The 17,762-nt window shown below is 53.6% G+C and overlaps 1 pseudogene across 1 annotated transcript in view; it reads left to right on the plus strand.

Moving 5' to 3' along the window:
• LOC144179911 (uncharacterized) overlaps window positions 1–17,550 on the plus strand; it is a 119,484-nt pseudogene extending 101,934 nt beyond the window's left edge. The window contains exons 6-8 of the transcript XR_013324337.1: window positions 13,809–14,120; window positions 15,209–15,385; window positions 17,382–17,550. The product of XR_013324337.1 is annotated as an uncharacterized LOC144179911 (transcript). The remainder of the gene's footprint in view (window positions 1–13,808; window positions 14,121–15,208; window positions 15,386–17,381) is intronic.
• Window positions 17,551–17,762: the final 212 nt, after the last annotated feature.

The following is a 17,762-nucleotide window of genomic DNA, read 5'->3' on the forward strand; positions in this document are numbered from 1 at the left end:
GGGCTACTTAAACCCAGAAATTTTGGTCTGTCTGTATGTCTGTCTGTCTGTCTGTCTGTCTGTCCGTCTGTCTGTCGGTGACTCGATTCAGCCACCCGGCCAAAGTAAAACAACCTGCGCAATAGTCTTATATAGTCACAGCTAAATGTGCCCGCCTAAGTCCGGTGTAATGTTCATACTTGTCAATATTGTTGAAGAACAACAAGACATTACGCCCATATAAGACCACAAATTAATACTGAAGTGATATTTGCAGCGTTCCTTTATAAAAAATCGTACATGTTTGATTTTGGCGAGATTAAATACTTTATCAACTGAAGAAAAAAATATCACTCCGCCGTCGCCTGCTGTCGCCCGCGCCATATATCTTCTGGCGGCATTTGAACAAATCAAGTGGGAACACTTACGAAAGGTTCCACTAGATACGTTCCACGTTCTGCTTGGAACGCACGTGGACTAGGGAAATGCGGTTCTACAAATGTTGAAGTACGGCGCCTCGATTCACGTGTGTCTTTTCCGTACGGCAGCGTTGTCATCGAGACACCTGGTTTGGAGCAGTGGAACGCGGGAAATTAAATAATGATTTAAGCAAACCTTTGGCGTCTTTACCTTGGGAGGAGCGCGACGCAAGCGGAACAACATGAGAGGTGAGCGGGAAAGCGAAGGGAGGCATTTGCTTGGCAAAAGTCGATAAACACTATCGTCTTTTGACGACATTTGCAACGAAAGGAGCAGATACGCGACCAATTTTTGCTTCCATTCCGCGTGGAGTGGCATTGAATACAAACCGCCAGGAAAGCATCATCAGCGCCACACCAGGTCCGCACATTTTTACTTGGGTTTTCAACGCTCACCATCCCTCCTGGGGCAGTATAAACACGGCAGTCAAAGGGCGGCGCCTGCTTGACACTGCTCAAAGGCACGGTATGTGCGTCGTCAAAACTGGAGAGCCAACGTTTTTCCCGGGCAAGATATCTAGCGCGCTTGACGTCACGGTCGTCTCGTCGCAACTTATTGCTAGGACGAGCTGGACAGCGGACATTGAAGGGCATGGCAGCGACCACGTTCCGACCTACATTTTAGTGGATGGCTTTACGGGTATTCGCCCACAGCGTGTAATTCGCTCGTCAAAGTGGAGAGGATTCACAACTGTGATGGAGAAGTGTGCGGACTCAGTGAGCTCATATGAGTCCCTCGTGGAAACAATGCCAAGAACTCGCAAGTCTAGCACTAAGGTGCTGAGGTTGCCACATAAGTACAGCTCTGCTGACTCAAAGTTCGAGAGGCTTCGAACAGTGCGTCGACGAGCAGAGAGACGATCCCGTCGGACGCTAGCCCCTGAGCATATCCGAGCTTACAGGCGTGTTCAGAGGGCAGTCCAGAGGCATATGGACAAGCTTGCCAAGCACGAATGGGAGTCCTGCTCGAAGCTGGACCCGAGGAAGCCGCTTTCCAGAATATGGCGCCTGGTTCGCAGCCTGCGGACCCCACCAACTCAACTGCACCCATTTAACTCCATTGCACTCAGCACGAACACGATTGACCTACACGTTGCTGCTGCGACCTTTGCGGAAACCAGACATCTGTGGCTGGTATACATTTCTGGCGGTCAAATCCCAGTACAAGCGATAAAGCACTATCTTCTCCCTCAGCTTGCCTACACAGCTCAGGAGGGCAATGGGTCGGTAGGAATCGATGGCAGTTGGAATTTTCCCCGGCTTAAGAACTGGTGCAACGCGAGCGTGTTTCCATTTTGGCTCTAGACGGCCAGTCTCCCACGAGTGATTAAAAACGTTTAGGAGGAGCCTTTTTCCCCTTTTTGCCTAAATGGGATAGGGTTGTATAGGAGACTCCATCCGGACCTGGGCACGTGGATTTTTTGATGGAGGTCAGTGCATCCAGCAGTTCAGGGATTGAGAATGGCATGTCCATTGGAGACGACAACTCTGGGGAGTCCTCACTTGGGGGCGAAGATGATGGTAGCACAGGTGTCGGCGCCATGGTAATTTTTCTACAGAAGGCGTTCGCAACGTGTAGATCAATCGTGTTTGTGCTCAGTGCAATGGAGTTAAATGGGTGCAGTTGAGTTGGTCGCGTTTAGCTCGGCAGACATCGTCAGACTGATTAAAGATTGTTCTCTCTCTCTCTCTCTCTCTCTCTCTCTCTCTCTCTCTCTCTCTCTCTCTCTCTCTCTCTCTCTCTCTCTCTCTCTCTCTCTCTCTCTCTCTCTCTCTCTCTCTCTCTCTCTCTCTCTCTCTCTCTCTCTCCCATCTAACGGATATGTACCTTATGCCAACCCCGCGCTCACTAAAAGCAACCATGTGATTACCGTTTCCCTTATCAAAACGAGTGCAGTTTCTGTCCGTGAAAGATAGGACAGTGAAATGTGCTGCCCGACCACATGCTTTCCGTTCACACGGATAAATTTGTTACTAAAATTCAAGAGTCCTAACCCTATAAATGTACCACATCTAATTTTTGTAGTTTTCTTTTCTGCGAGTGTGTTTTTCGTGTGTACACTTGCACTAGAATGTGTGTAATAGCTCAAGCTGGTTATAAATGTTTGCTTTGTGTTTTGAATTTTGTACCCCTTTTTGTTGCTTGTTTTGCCAACTCTGTAAAGCTGCTTCAAGCACTTGTTCTATCCTGATTACTCATGTTTAATTTCTTTACCTGACTGGACCTTTAGGCTTGTACATTGCAGAATGCCTATTGCATTTTGTTCCCTGTACCCAACGCCTGATATAGCCATAAAAGGTGATGCAGCAAGTTAAAATAAATAAATAAATAGGAAATAGCTAAGGTCAAAACCAACACAACGTCTATTCTTACTTCAACAACGCGGTTACTCTTTATTATGTGTAGAGTAACCGCGAAGTTTTGAAAGTTTTGAAGTTTTGAAAAAAATGCGAAGTTTTGAAATACCTGAACTACACGACAGAAATACACGATAGAACTGCACGTTAGAACTGCTTGAGTTAGACACCCTTGATACCCCAGAATCCCCTGAAGGTCGACTTGGTAATTGGTTGCTGGTGCAACGAAGAGTTAATGGCAGGGTGGTCCCAGGCCATAGTTAAATTTTATTCTGCACCTACTGTATGTGTTTGTTATTTTAAGAGTGACAACGGGTAGGGACTGCGTAGGCGTGGTATTTTACAACCGTCATCGAGTTGCGAAAAATGATGGCACTGCGGGCTTGCACGTGCACGTTTTCAAGCGAGAGCAATTGCACGAGAGGAAAGCACTCGGTATGTTTTATAAAGCCGCTACCCACCATTGTCTGATGATTTGCCTGCGGATTTTATGACGAAGAATGATGTGTTGCTTCTTGCTGGGGCCTCGTCCGTGGTCTCCTGGTTTTGCTACGTCAAGAACAAAGGCGAGGCGTAACGTATTTAAACGATTGTATGGGGAACCTTTTTTTTTAAAAATTTTAAACTCTGAAGTAGGAGGGTTGACCGACAATCGAAACTGAAGCTTGTAGCTCTGGCGATTGCGAACCGGACGCCATGGCGTAGTTCCAAATGTGCGTTTTCTTTCCGACTATACCTATTGCATAGTAGTTACTCTCCGAACGCTCGTACGCATTTCTCTTTTTTTCTGTTCTTACTGCAGGCTCAGGGTAATACACGTGGCCTCTTCCGTTGGTCACTTCGGTGCGCTCTCACAAGCAGCGTCTTGTCGCCGGTTGTGGCGATATTGGCGATCCCCGATGGTTTGGCGGGGCAACTTAAGCCGTTAAAGACCTTTTGCGCAAGGTATACAACAAGTGGCTGATGGTGGACAATCGATAACTCACACCAGCCAGGCTCACTGTGAAGAGGGCTTCCGTGGCTACTCTGTGCGGGTGGGCGCTTCCTGCGTCGTCGGCCATTGCGGGCGATCTTGCGATCTTGACTCAGCAGAGTGTGGGCTCACACTGCCTCAGGGCGTGCGGTAGGACCGCAGCGCCTATGACGACAGCAGCAGCAGCAGCAGTGAAAACAATGGCACCAGTGATGACGGGCAGTAGGTGCGTCACGTGACAAATATATGTTGGTTGTGGAATGCACTCATGTTCTGTTTTTTTTTTTAATGTGAGATTTGGGCGGGGGGGGGGGTTCGTACATTTGAGTAGATTTACAGTCGTACCGTGCGGGGGCCGTGGCTTATGTGATTGCCTCGAAGAAGTCGATGATATGGCCAGAATTTAAAGGCCCCTCACGACGCGTGAATAGCATTTAAGATTGAAAAACACCGAAACAAAATGAAGAACGTCAGCAGCACAGGCCTGTTACCGCCAGAAGTACTCGTGTAGAAACGTGTAACATCGTCAAATACATCGGAAGTGGCAAATGCGGAGTAAAAAAAATTACCGCGAAGTAACTTAGTAACATAGGCCGGACAGCTCCTTCACAAAAGTGGACTATTCTTTTTCGAAATTGCGAACATTTTTTCTTCCGAACGGGGCTGCCCATTTTCTATTGGCGTCACTTTGAACGCCCCCACGCTTTTTCGGTGAGGCTTTCTTCTTCACCTACTCGTCTTCCTTTTTGACAGTTTTTGTTTGAAGACAAGCGAAAGTGATCGCCGTATCATAGATTGTGCCTATTAATAAACATTGCGAGAGTGCTCTCAGATAGCATGAGCCATCAAGCCTTAGTTATTCATTATCAGGGAATATACAAGAAACAAGGGATAAAATAAATAACCTGTAGTGGGTAAGCTTAAAGTACATGTACAGTGCGTACGCACTGCGGTTGCGGTTGCACAGTCGGTGGCAACTGCGAAAGCATTCGATGGTGATAATGATGCCATAAATAAATTCGGCGCCGACCACAAGAGGGCCAGGGAGGACTAAGGATTAGACGACTTCTGCTCTTATTGTCGGAGCTTGTATGCAACAATTGTAGTTAGGGAAAGGAGAGAAGATGATTGGGGGAAAGAGGCTAAAGCATGAGCAAGAGTTCTTTGTAGATACCCCCCCTTTACCACAAACGCCCCTCTACCCACACGCACGCTTTCGTACCTTCGAACGTTCTTACTTCTTCACTAAACTTCATCCGTCGTGCTGTCAAATCATCGCGCTGTCATATTTTTTTCTACAGCATGTCCTGGTCTAGCCATCCGTATCGGCCCACGTGCTCTCGGGATCGATAGACTTACCACAACCACTTATTTCTCTATTGAACCTCGAACAGCAGCAGCATACAGTGCAATGTATAAGGACTGTTCAACCACCATCCCTGGACCCCAAACTGACCCTCCGTGATTCCCCTGAATATTTCCTGCAATGGTCAGCTGCAATGCACACAAGGTTCCACGAGGATATCCTGAACAGCTGCACCATCCTCTTAGTAAATGTCAGGTTCGATGTTGTTCCTTGAAGATGATGATGATCTGCGTTGGTGCCTGATGGTTGCGGCACTTGACGACACGACGACGATGGTTGATGGAGGGTTTTCAAAACTGTATATTTACACAGAAGATATATACAGAATACTGACAAACTGAAGATAGAGTTAACAAAGTAAGAAATAAAATGGGGTTCTAGGTCAGCTAAAACTTTGTGCACGCGGCACCCCCGTCAGCGACGGACCCTGACCTTAAAACTACCCAAGTGGTGAGATCCTCCTTAGCCTGACCTGGCTAGCCCGGCAATACGCCGGCCGTGCATAGCACATTAAACCTTGAGGATTCGACCCTGAGACCTCGTGTCTCGTGGTTTTAATGGGTTACTTAGGCCCCACCCCCGATACACGGGCCAATCAGTATCTCCTGGACACCTGATAGGAAGGATTAGTAAATCCGGGCCTAAGCCACGGTGGGCAACGCCCCCCGTAACCCTCAAACGCTGGTCACTCTCTCCCACCAGAAAACAAGGAAGAGATCAAAAGTAAACCAAACAAATACTACAAACACTCAAACATCCGAGGAAACACGTGCAAGCGCCCGGGGCAAGCTTCCACGAACGCTGGTCTGCATCGCCTGTTCCCACGCATCTCGTCCGAGACCGGACAGCTACTCAAGCCAGCCGAAACCCATAAACATCCGTCTTAACGACCCGGCGCGTCCCCAAGATTCTCCGCCGTTGACAGGCGATGCCCTGTTAATTGGACCGTGGGCCAGAAACAGCGCGTAGGGACAAAAGGACACGGCGGCCGGCTCAGGCGTCGCCTCTGCCGCGCCCATCCCGGGCCGCAACGCGCGCCCCCTCGCAAGCCTCCACTCGACGCGCGCACTGGCCAACAAAAGGAAAGCTATCGCCGTAAATCGGCCACTGTCGAACCACAGTTGACAGCTCCACGCTCCCCGTCTCCAGCCGCTCGACGGACAAAATGGTTTTACAACCTGCTAATGGAAACCGCGGTGAGCCCCGAGCCAGCGGCCGCCATGCCCCCGGGGTGCCATTTGAGTCGCCAGGCTACCAATGTTTTCCTACGGCTACACCACGCACTTCGGCCAAAACAACGCGACAGCGCAGCTGCGACCCCAGAAAACATGTCTTTCCGCGAACGGCATGACCCAGAGACCGCTTGCTCTTAACGAGCTGGCTGCCATAAAGTCATTCATTCCACCCTCTCGGAACCGCCGCTTCCCACGCGTTCGACAGATTCCGCGTCGCTGACGCCTGAATCCCTTACACGCCCGTCACAAGATTCACGTAGGGGCCCACTGGTCACTACGTGAATAACACAAACAGGATCCAGGCGTGCAAAGTGACAGTGAAAACAGTTCACATACTTGTACCCGGAAAACACGCTAACACGAGCTTGCATGCACACACCAACCCTTCGATAAGGACAACCCCCAAAATAATTAGAGTTCCAAGCGAAGGCAAAAAGTGTCCGGTGTAGCACCACGTTCGCTACACAGCGTACAGTTCGCTGTGCTCCGCTAGCGAAACACACACACAGCCGGTGCCAGTCCGCAACGTCTCGTTTGCTGTCGTCTTCAGCAGCACGACCAGTCATTGTTGCGACACGAAGCTCTCGATTGCACAGTAGGGGTCCCCCGCCATGCACCCGCATGCGAACACTGCCACCCCCTTAGGAACAGCGCAGAAAAATCGACACCCTTCCGTCCTCGTCTAGAGCTGCCCATCGGCGCAACTCTGCCTCGAGCTCAACCTGGCCACCGAAAAGCCACACCTCACCGAAATAGCTGCAGGCCGCCCAAAATGAGCGCCTGACTGTACCTGGGTGATCAACCTGCGCCGGAGAAAACTCCCCGCGCCTGTGCATGAAGCTGCCCCTGGCTCTACAATGTGAAACATCGCCTGGTAGGCCCTTGCAACCGAACAAACACTTGCCTACGCGCAAAGCGTCGGTCACACCTTCACCGCAAGAACACCTGAGCTCGCTTGCCCGTTCACGCGATCTTACCTGCGCGACACGATGCTCTGTTTCGAGCGGCTTGTGCCCTTGCTCCGCCGAGCCCTGTACGCGCCTCTCGTCTGCTTGCTGCAGAACAATGCCCGAGGGGCATTTTGCACATACCCGCGCGTCCTGCTCGACCCTGTCGCTCTGTTTCTCTCGCGGAACCGCGACAGCTGGCTCCTCCCGACACTCCGTGTCGTCGAGATCATCTCGCGGGCGGAGCGCTACCGAAGCACACTGCCTGCCCACCGCGTCGCTCTGCGAGCGGTGATGGCGATCACTACGCTTCGCGGCCTCAGATACGGCGACCGCGCCGTTAGTCTGCCCCTTCTGCTCGATTGCCTGGATTACAGCCTCACGGTTGTGTATGTCTACACCCTCGCTTGCGTACTCCTGAGATTTCCCGTGGTCTGGATTTACTGACCGGCCCGAGCCAGGATCGGGCGGCGACACCTGAAGCCGTGGTGCGACTGCACCAACTGCGACGCATCCGCATCCCACCTCTGCCGCTGGGACAGCAACAGCCGCTGCTCCGTTGGCACTCGGCAGGCAATGCTGCGTCGCCTCACCCTTCACTGTTACGGCCTCGTCGGCCGGCCCCGGCTCCTGAGCATTCGCCAACTGACCTGAAAGCTCCGCTCCCGGGATCGCAATCCCGCACCGGCGTGAGACCAGACACTCGCGTGCGGTCTCTCTATCCTTTTCGCTGTCTGAATTAACTGACCACCCCGCGGCGGGGTCGGGCGGCGGCTCGTGAACCCCTGCGGCGGCGGCAACGGGTGCGACGCACGCGCGTTCCCCCGCCTCTGACACGACCGCCTCATCGGTGCTCGGCTGACAATGCGGCGTCGCCTCACAGAGCTTTTGTTCCGCCGCTCCCCGCCGCGGCAACTGCCGGGCTCTTTCGCGCTGTTCCATTAGCTCGAGCTCCTGCTCTAAATGCCTAATGTTCTCCCGAACAGCCCTGAGCTCTGCTTCCATCGCTTCGACCGAGCGATTCTTGCTCGCCATGATTAGCTATAAGAACTGAATCGTAGGTTACGCTAATGCATGCCCTGACTTAACGGCAGTGATCGCACACGGGTGAAGGCAAAAGGGACTCACCCCACGACGCGCTGAGACAGACGCCGCCGTCTTCCCGGTGGTCTCTCTTCCCTGTTGCTCCTCACCGCACGATCACGGCGTTCAGTCAGTGTCCGCAGTCACACACCTGATGCGCTGCTTCCCCAGTAGTCGCTGCGACGCCGACGCTGTGTCGATGCCTTCGTTGCTCCTGCTGGTCCCCGGCAAGCCGCAATCAACTTGCCGTCCCGCTGTCTGCTACGGGCTTCCGGTAGACGATGTCTTCCCCCGGTTGCAGATGCGCCCCTTACTTGTTGCTCTTCAGTCGTCGCCCTCCTTGTCGTCGCGCCTCGCAGATCCTGCCGACTGCGCCAGTAAATGTCAGGTTCGATGTTCTTCCTTGAAGATGATGATGATCTGCGTTGGTGCCTGATGGTTGCGGCACTTGACGACACGACGACGATGGTTGATGGAGGGTTTTCAAAACTGTATATTTACACAGAAGATATATACAGAATACTGACAAACTGAAGATAGAGTTAACAAAGTAAGAAATAAAATGGGGTTCTAGGTCAGCTAAAACTTTGTGCACGCGGCACCCCCGTCAGCGACGGACCCTGACCTTAAAACTACCCAAGTGGTGAGATCCTCCTTAGCCTGACCTGGCTAGCCCGGCAATACGCCGGCCGTGCATAGCACATTAAACCTTGAGGATTCGACCCTGAGACCTCGTGTCTCGTGGTTTTAATGGGTTACTTAGGCCCCACCCCCGATACACGGGCCAATCAGTATCTCCTGGACACCTGATAGGAAGGATTAGTAAATCCGGGCCTAAGCCACGGTGGGCAACGCCCCCCGTAACCCTCAAACGCTGGTCACTCTCTCCCACCAGAAAACAAGGAAGAGATCAAAAGTAAACCAAACAAATACTACAAACACTCAAACATCCGAGGAAACACGTGCAAGCGCCCGGGGCAAGCTTCCACGAACGCTGGTCTGCATCGCCTGTTCCCACGCATCTCGTCCGAGACCGGACAGCTACTCAAGCCAGCCGAAACCCATAAACATCCGTCTTAACGACCCGGCGCGTCCCCAAGATTCTCCGCCGTTGACAGGCGATGCCCTGTTAATTGGACCGTGGGCCAGAAACAGCGCGTAGGGACAAAAGGACACGGCGGCCGGCTCAGGCGTCGCCTCTGCCGCGCCCATCCCGGGCCGCAACGCGCGCCCCCTCGCAAGCCTCCACTCGACGCGCGCACTGGCCAACAAAAGGAAAGCTATCGCCGTAAATCGGCCACTGTCGAACCACAGTTGACAGCTCCACGCTCCCCGTCTCCAGCCGCTCGACGGACAAAATGGTTTTACAACCTGCTAATGGAAACCGCGGTGAGCCCCGAGCCAGCGGCCGCCATGCCCCCGGGGTGCCATTTGAGTCGCCAGGCTACCAATGTTTTCCTACGGCTACACCACGCACTTCGGCCAAAACAACGCGACAGCGCAGCTGCGACCCCAGAAAACATGTCTTTCCGCGAACGGCATGACCCAGAGACCGCTTGCTCTTAACGAGCTGGCTGCCATAAAGTCATTCATTCCACCCTCTCGGAACCGCCGCTTCCCACGCGTTCGACAGATTCCGCGTCGCTGACGCCTGAATCCCTTACACGCCCGTCACAAGATTCACGTAGGGGCCCACTGGTCACTACGTGAATAACACAAACAGGATCCAGGCGTGCAAAGTGACAGTGAAAACAGTTCACATACTTGTACCCGGAAAACACGCTAACACGAGCTTGCATGCACACACCAACCCTTCGATAAGGACAACCCCCAAAATAATTAGAGTTCCAAGCGAAGGCAAAAAGTGTCCGGTGTAGCACCACGTTCGCTACACAGCGTACAGTTCGCTGTGCTCCGCTAGCGAAACACACACACAGCCGGTGCCAGTCCGCAACGTCTCGTTTGCTGTCGTCTTCAGCAGCACGACCAGTCATTGTTGCGACACGAAGCTCTCGATTGCACAGTAGGGGTCCCCCGCCATGCACCCGCATGCGAACACTGCCACCCCCTTAGGAACAGCGCAGAAAAATCGACACCCTTCCGTCCTCGTCTAGAGCTGCCCATCGGCGCAACTCTGCCTCGAGCTCAACCTGGCCACCGAAAAGCCACACCTCACCGAAATAGCTGCAGGCCGCCCAAAATGAGCGCCTGACTGTACCTGGGTGATCAACCTGCGCCGGAGAAAACTCCCCGCGCCTGTGCATGAAGCTGCCCCTGGCTCTACAATGTGAAACATCGCCTGGTAGGCCCTTGCAACCGAACAAACACTTGCCTACGCGCAAAGCGTCGGTCACACCTTCACCGCAAGAACACCTGAGCTCGCTTGCCCGTTCACGCGATCTTACCTGCGCGACACGATGCTCTGTTTCGAGCGGCTTGTGCCCTTGCTCCGCCGAGCCCTGTACGCGCCTCTCGTCTGCTTGCTGCAGAACAATGCCCGAGGGGCATTTTGCACATACCCGCGCGTCCTGCTCGACCCTGTCGCTCTGTTTCTCTCGCGGAACCGCGACAGCTGGCTCCTCCCGACACTCCGTGTCGTCGAGATCATCTCGCGGGCGGAGCGCTACCGAAGCACACTGCCTGCCCACCGCGTCGCTCTGCGAGCGGTGATGGCGATCACTACGCTTCGCGGCCTCAGATACGGCGACCGCGCCGTTAGTCTGCCCCTTCTGCTCGATTGCCTGGATTACAGCCTCACGGTTGTGTATGTCTACACCCTCGCTTGCGTACTCCTGAGATTTCCCGTGGTCTGGATTTACTGACCGGCCCGAGCCAGGATCGGGCGGCGACACCTGAAGCCGTGGTGCGACTGCACCAACTGCGACGCATCCGCATCCCACCTCTGCCGCTGGGACAGCAACAGCCGCTGCTCCGTTGGCACTCGGCAGGCAATGCTGCGTCGCCTCACCCTTCACTGTTACGGCCTCGTCGGCCGGCCCCGGCTCCTGAGCATTCGCCAACTGACCTGAAAGCTCCGCTCCCGGGATCGCAATCCCGCACCGGCGTGAGACCAGACACTCGCGTGCGGTCTCTCTATCCTTTTCGCTGTCTGAATTAACTGACCACCCCGCGGCGGGGTCGGGCGGCGGCTCGTGAACCCCTGCGGCGGCGGCAACGGGTGCGACGCACGCGCGTTCCCCCGCCTCTGACACGACCGCCTCATCGGTGCTCGGCTGACAATGCGGCGTCGCCTCACAGAGCTTTTGTTCCGCCGCTCCCCGCCGCGGCAACTGCCGGGCTCTTTCGCGCTGTTCCATTAGCTCGAGCTCCTGCTCTAAATGCCTAATGTTCTCCCGAACAGCCCTGAGCTCTGCTTCCATCGCTTCGACCGAGCGATTCTTGCTCGCCATGATTAGCTATAAGAACTGAATCGTAGGTTACGCTAATGCATGCCCTGACTTAACGGCAGTGATCGCACACGGGTGAAGGCAAAAGGGACTCACCCCACGACGCGCTGAGACAGACGCCGCCGTCTTCCCGGTGGTCTCTCTTCCCTGTTGCTCCTCACCGCACGATCACGGCGTTCAGTCAGTGTCCGCAGTCACACACCTGATGCGCTGCTTCCCCAGTAGTCGCTGCGACGCCGACGCTGTGTCGATGCCTTCGTTGCTCCTGCTGGTCCCCGGCAAGCCGCAATCAACTTGCCGTCCCGCTGTCTGCTACGGGCTTCCGGTAGACGATGTCTTCCCCCGGTTGCAGATGCGCCCCTTACTTGTTGCTCTTCAGTCGTCGCCCTCCTTGTCGTCGCGCCTCGCAGATCCTGCCGACTGCGCCAGTAAATGTCAGGTTCGATGTTGTTCCTTGAAGATGATGATGATCTGCGTTGGTGCCTGATGGTTGCGGCACTTGACGACACGACGACGATGGTTGATGGAGGGTTTTCAAAACTGTATATTTACACAGAAGATATATACAGAATACTGACAAACTGAAGATAGAGTTAACAAAGTAAGAAATAAAATGGGGTTCTAGGTCAGCTAAAACTTTGTGCACGCGGCACCCCCGTCAGCGACGGACCCTGACCTTAAAACTACCCAAGTGGTGAGATCCTCCTTAGCCTGACCTGGCTAGCCCGGCAATACGCCGGCCGTGCATAGCACATTAAACCTTGAGGATTCGACCCTGAGACCTCGTGTCTCGTGGTTTTAATGGGTTACTTAGGCCCCACCCCCGATACACGGGCCAATCAGTATCTCCTGGACACCTGATAGGAAGGATTAGTAAATCCGGGCCTAAGCCACGGTGGGCAACGCCCCCCGTAACCCTCAAACGCTGGTCACTCTCTCCCACCAGAAAACAAGGAAGAGATCAAAAGTAAACCAAACAAATACTACAAACACTCAAACATCCGAGGAAACACGTGCAAGCGCCCGGGGCAAGCTTCCACGAACGCTGGTCTGCATCGCCTGTTCCCACGCATCTCGTCCGAGACCGGACAGCTACTCAAGCCAGCCGAAACCCATAAACATCCGTCTTAACGACCCGGCGCGTCCCCAAGATTCTCCGCCGTTGACAGGCGATGCCCTGTTAATTGGACCGTGGGCCAGAAACAGCGCGTAGGGACAAAAGGACACGGCGGCCGGCTCAGGCGTCGCCTCTGCCGCGCCCATCCCGGGCCGCAACGCGCGCCCCCTCGCAAGCCTCCACTCGACGCGCGCACTGGCCAACAAAAGGAAAGCTATCGCCGTAAATCGGCCACTGTCGAACCACAGTTGACAGCTCCACGCTCCCCGTCTCCAGCCGCTCGACGGACAAAATGGTTTTACAACCTGCTAATGGAAACCGCGGTGAGCCCCGAGCCAGCGGCCGCCATGCCCCCGGGGTGCCATTTGAGTCGCCAGGCTACCAATGTTTTCCTACGGCTACACCACGCACTTCGGCCAAAACAACGCGACAGCGCAGCTGCGACCCCAGAAAACATGTCTTTCCGCGAACGGCATGACCCAGAGACCGCTTGCTCTTAACGAGCTGGCTGCCATAAAGTCATTCATTCCACCCTCTCGGAACCGCCGCTTCCCACGCGTTCGACAGATTCCGCGTCGCTGACGCCTGAATCCCTTACACTCTTTATTTCCCTTTGCGCCCCACAACGGCGTTCCGTGGCCCCACTCAATAAAAGTTTCAAAAACAACTCGCACGAACCCCTAACAATACTACTATTAGTTTATATTCAGAAGCCATCTAGCTGACCCGAAAGGGCACCACAGTTGGCCGCGTAACGCAATGTTCTTTTGTTCTTCCTTTTTTTCAGAAATAGCAGCGTACGCCATCTCTGCTCTGGGTGCGCCACCGTCTGAGTGCCCGTGCCGGGTGCAGCGCGTGCTGCAGAAAAATCTCGCGAGCACGCTTCGCCCAGCCACAGCCCTGCATCGCTCCCGTCTCTTCGCACTGCCGGCTCGAACACCCTTCACGCTCGTCCCGCCACTGTCCCGAAGCGGTCGCCGTGATGAGGAGTCCGCCAAGCCCGAGCTGCCCTCCGCGCCCGGAGTCGCCGGCGCCGCTTCGCAAGACGGCCAGCTCGCCGTCTAGCTGCTGGTTCCTGCCGTGCTCACCCTCCGAGCTGCTGCGTTCAACGCGCTCGCAGCCGCCTCCACCCAGGCGCTGCGGCAGCCTCGCCCCCGTCACCGACGCCAACGCGACGTACGACCTCCCTACATGTTGCCTTTTTATATCCCTACTGTATTACCCCGTCTGCCTCATTGGAAAATCAGTGTCTTCATACACTCTTCCCGCGCTCACCCTATCAAACACTTGTCGAACAGAGCGATGAGGTGATTTCTGCAAAGAATGTAACTGTTGTTTGGGATTTATCTATACGTGACGCCCTCGTGCACATTCGTGGAACCTGAGTTGATTAGGCGAACTGCCTGTACTGTGTACCACACCATAGAATAATATTCAGCTTTATTCCGTGGTTCCGATTACGGGGTTATGTTCTGTTTTGAGGTATCGCTAAAAAGGCCGTGCTCGTCGGCTTCCTTGGCGCACCACGCGGACCCGAATGTGCTCACCGTGAGCAAGTATTTCGAACAAAATGTCAGGCTTTTCTACGAAGTGTACAAGTTATAGGACCCAGAACTTGAATGGGTAACTGTTTGGGAACAGTTGTATACATCTGATGTTTAGTAAGTCCTTTCGCAGGCTGTTTTTAATTCGCCCGTGACCTGTATGGCGTTTGTATAAAAAGCAATAAAGAAAGAAAAGCTGTCTTGAAACAGGGGTATAGTCTTAATCTTTGGCGCTAACGGCCTGGGTTGGGCTCTCAGAAGTTATGAAGTTTTTTTCCCAAATACATTTTTCGCTGTACCCTGCTTTCTTAAGTAAATTCTACGCTTTATTTCTGCAAATAAGTGTGAATTCGTATCTTTAGAGAAATATGCATCAACTGTATCAATGTATGGTCAAAAGAATAATACTGAGCATTATCCTGTGTTTATGATCTTCATCGTCAGCCTGTTTAAGTCCTCTGGTCCACAGAATAGGCGCTGCCGTAACTAGGCGCACAGGCGGGATAGCGAGAACACCCTAAAGCTTATCTGGCCAACCCAGTCTCGCTCACGAGAGTGTCTACCCTGTTCCACGTGCAGTGCAGCAGAATGTCCGTCACTTAGAGGGCAGGATTTCAATTTACGGCGTTTTAAACTCGAGTTCGAGCCGCGACGTCCTCACGAGTCTTGAACTCCTCAAGCTCTAAGCGTGGGTTTCGGGGGTCGTGTCGGCTGACGCAGGACCGCTGCGCCGTCCGAGTCGTCCCCTCGGATGCCGTTCGAGACGTACCGGGTGCGCCGCTGGGACGGGGACACGTGGTCTCGGAGCACGCAGACTGACCCGACCACGGAGAGCAGCACGCAGACCGAGCCCATGGCGACGGGCAACAGAACGAGCGACGCCATGGCACGCAACGAGTACGTCATGGGGAAATACACATTTGCACGAGGAAAGCGAAATGCAGAAATCATGTTCGGAACACTATTCCACCTACTGAGACGTTGAATGAAGCTCTGATGCCACGTGGCGACTATAGTTGCCGCCGAAGACATGTCCCACTAGGGACCCTAAAGTAGGGGCGTTATTCCCCTCTTCCCCCAAGCGCCACCACTGAGCTTGCCCCCTAAACACCCACAACACTGCTGCTGACATTGACCTCCTCTTCCCCAGCGCCTCCATGCTCCAGTGCACCTCTGCTGCCCGTCCCCTCAGGACTCCGACAGTGCTTCGTCGCCCTTTCCCCCAACCTCTACCGGGGCTGCTGTTTTCCTTTCCCGGTCCAGGCTCCGTATTTCTGTACCTCACAACATGACCTTAAAACAAAGATCGAAGGCTTCCGTCTTAAAAATTCACACAGACTCTCGAGTTGAAGTTGTCACGAAGTGTGGAATCGCATTTTTTCAGGGCGCTCATTTTCGGAAACATACCCCTTCGCGTGTTTGCCTATCAGACACGAATGCTTAAGGCCGTTTGCAGAAGGCATATTTAACGGTAAATCGTAAGGGCACCATGCTGCAGAAAAGCTGTCATCGTCGGTGACGTTGACCGTGAGCGAAATATTCCGTAGCTCCATCCTGTGGTGCCCACTGTAACCGGCAGAAACTGAGGGAAAATAAATAGCGCACTCGAATCGGCGGCAGATTTGAACCCGGGTGTCCAGATCAGGAACTGAGTGGGTAAAAACCACGCCCATTCCGCACCCTGCCTGAGGGAAAACAACAGTTCGGCTTCTGCCTTCCACGTGACACGTGGACGTTACAGGTTGATTGACTGCGGGGTTTAATGCGACGAAGATGGGCCTGGAGTATGAGGCGCGCCCCAGCGGAGTGCTCCGTATTAATTTTGACCACCTGGGGATCTTTAACGTGCGCCGAAACCTCGAATGCACGGGCGTTCTCGCTTTTTGCCTCCATCAGAAAAGTACCCACCGCGGCCAAGATGGAACCCGTGTCGTTGGGGTCAGCAGCACAACTGCGCCACCGAGGCGTGTTGACCGTGAAAGCACGGAAATATAACGGGTGCATTGAGGGAACACATGCGCCGCAGATACCAAACGCGGGTGGGACCACAGCCAGAAGACACCCGAATGTGATGAAAGCTATCAAAGTGCAATGTAACGTCGAGAGAAGCGCAGAGTGGAATCATTGAACTTTGCAGCTGCACGTAATTAGCCTGTACAATATTGTTGTTCCGCCCGTGTGTACGACATGCTTTGAACAGGGTACCGCTGGCAGAAATTCATGAAGCGATGAGCGAAATTGCTCACATCGGATATTTCGAACTATTCGGCTTTAACACAAGCTGGCAGAGACAAAGGCATAAGAGCAACGATAAAGAATCTGAAGAGATAGGAGCAGCTTCGTGACGTTGAAGATAGTGATCAGACCTATAACTCTCTATGGAAGGGGAAGCTGGGAGGGGGGGGGGGGAGGAATTGTGCGTGCGACGGTTTATTGTTTGAGGGTTCATTGAACCATCGCTTCCTGTATTTTTCAATGACAAACGCATCGCCCGCTTCACAGAGGGAGTGAATCCGACGCCCGTTTCGGCCACATGACGTAAAGTGGAGGCCCCGGCTTAACAGGGATCATCCGACCATAACTGGGTTCGAGTGCGGCTTATGTCCAGTTGCCATGGCAACCAATGTTCAGGATCGCCGAAATACAGGCGCTATGGCCAGCGATAGAAAACACCACGCATCGACCAGACATAAACCAGTCACGTGACTAAATCACTGTGAAGGCTGGCTATTGGGGAGAGTGTTAGAAGTAGAAGGAAAGGGCTTGATTGGCCACGCGGCAGATGCGTTTGGATTGAAAAGTACTGTAGGCGATAACTGAACTCAACCGTTCGCGTCCCCATGTCCTTCCTTTAATCGCCTCTTCTGTATCATACTACACCGGTACCACGCAGTGAAGAGTTCCGGCTACTCTCCTGGCAGCCTCAGGACCCTTACTGCAGCAGGAGCTCGATGCTGTCATGGCTGGCTGCGGTGGGGATCTTTGTCTTCAGCGTCTCCCTCATCGCCAGCCTCTCCGCCACAGGTATTCAATACTCCGTCTGGGAGTACAATGACATTTGAGCGTCTAAAGCATTTAGTGCCTGTGCACTCTACATTTCGGTGGGAAAGGGGGGTACAGATATTTAATGACGACTCTAACCTGGATTGGAATGAGAGAGAGTTTTCTTTACAAGCAGCGCAGCTGAAAGTGGAGCTTTATTGTTCGTGCTACCTTCTCTGTCGGTAGTATTACGTGCACGCATACGCACTGCAGCCCCGTACCATCCTAAACC

This window comes from Haemaphysalis longicornis, unplaced genomic scaffold (assembly GCF_048455015.1).
Source record: "Haemaphysalis longicornis isolate Haplotype H1 unplaced genomic scaffold, Haemaphysalis longicornis Haplotype H1 scaffold_4, whole genome shotgun sequence".
NCBI lineage: Eukaryota > Metazoa > Arthropoda > Arachnida > Ixodida > Ixodidae > Haemaphysalis > Haemaphysalis longicornis.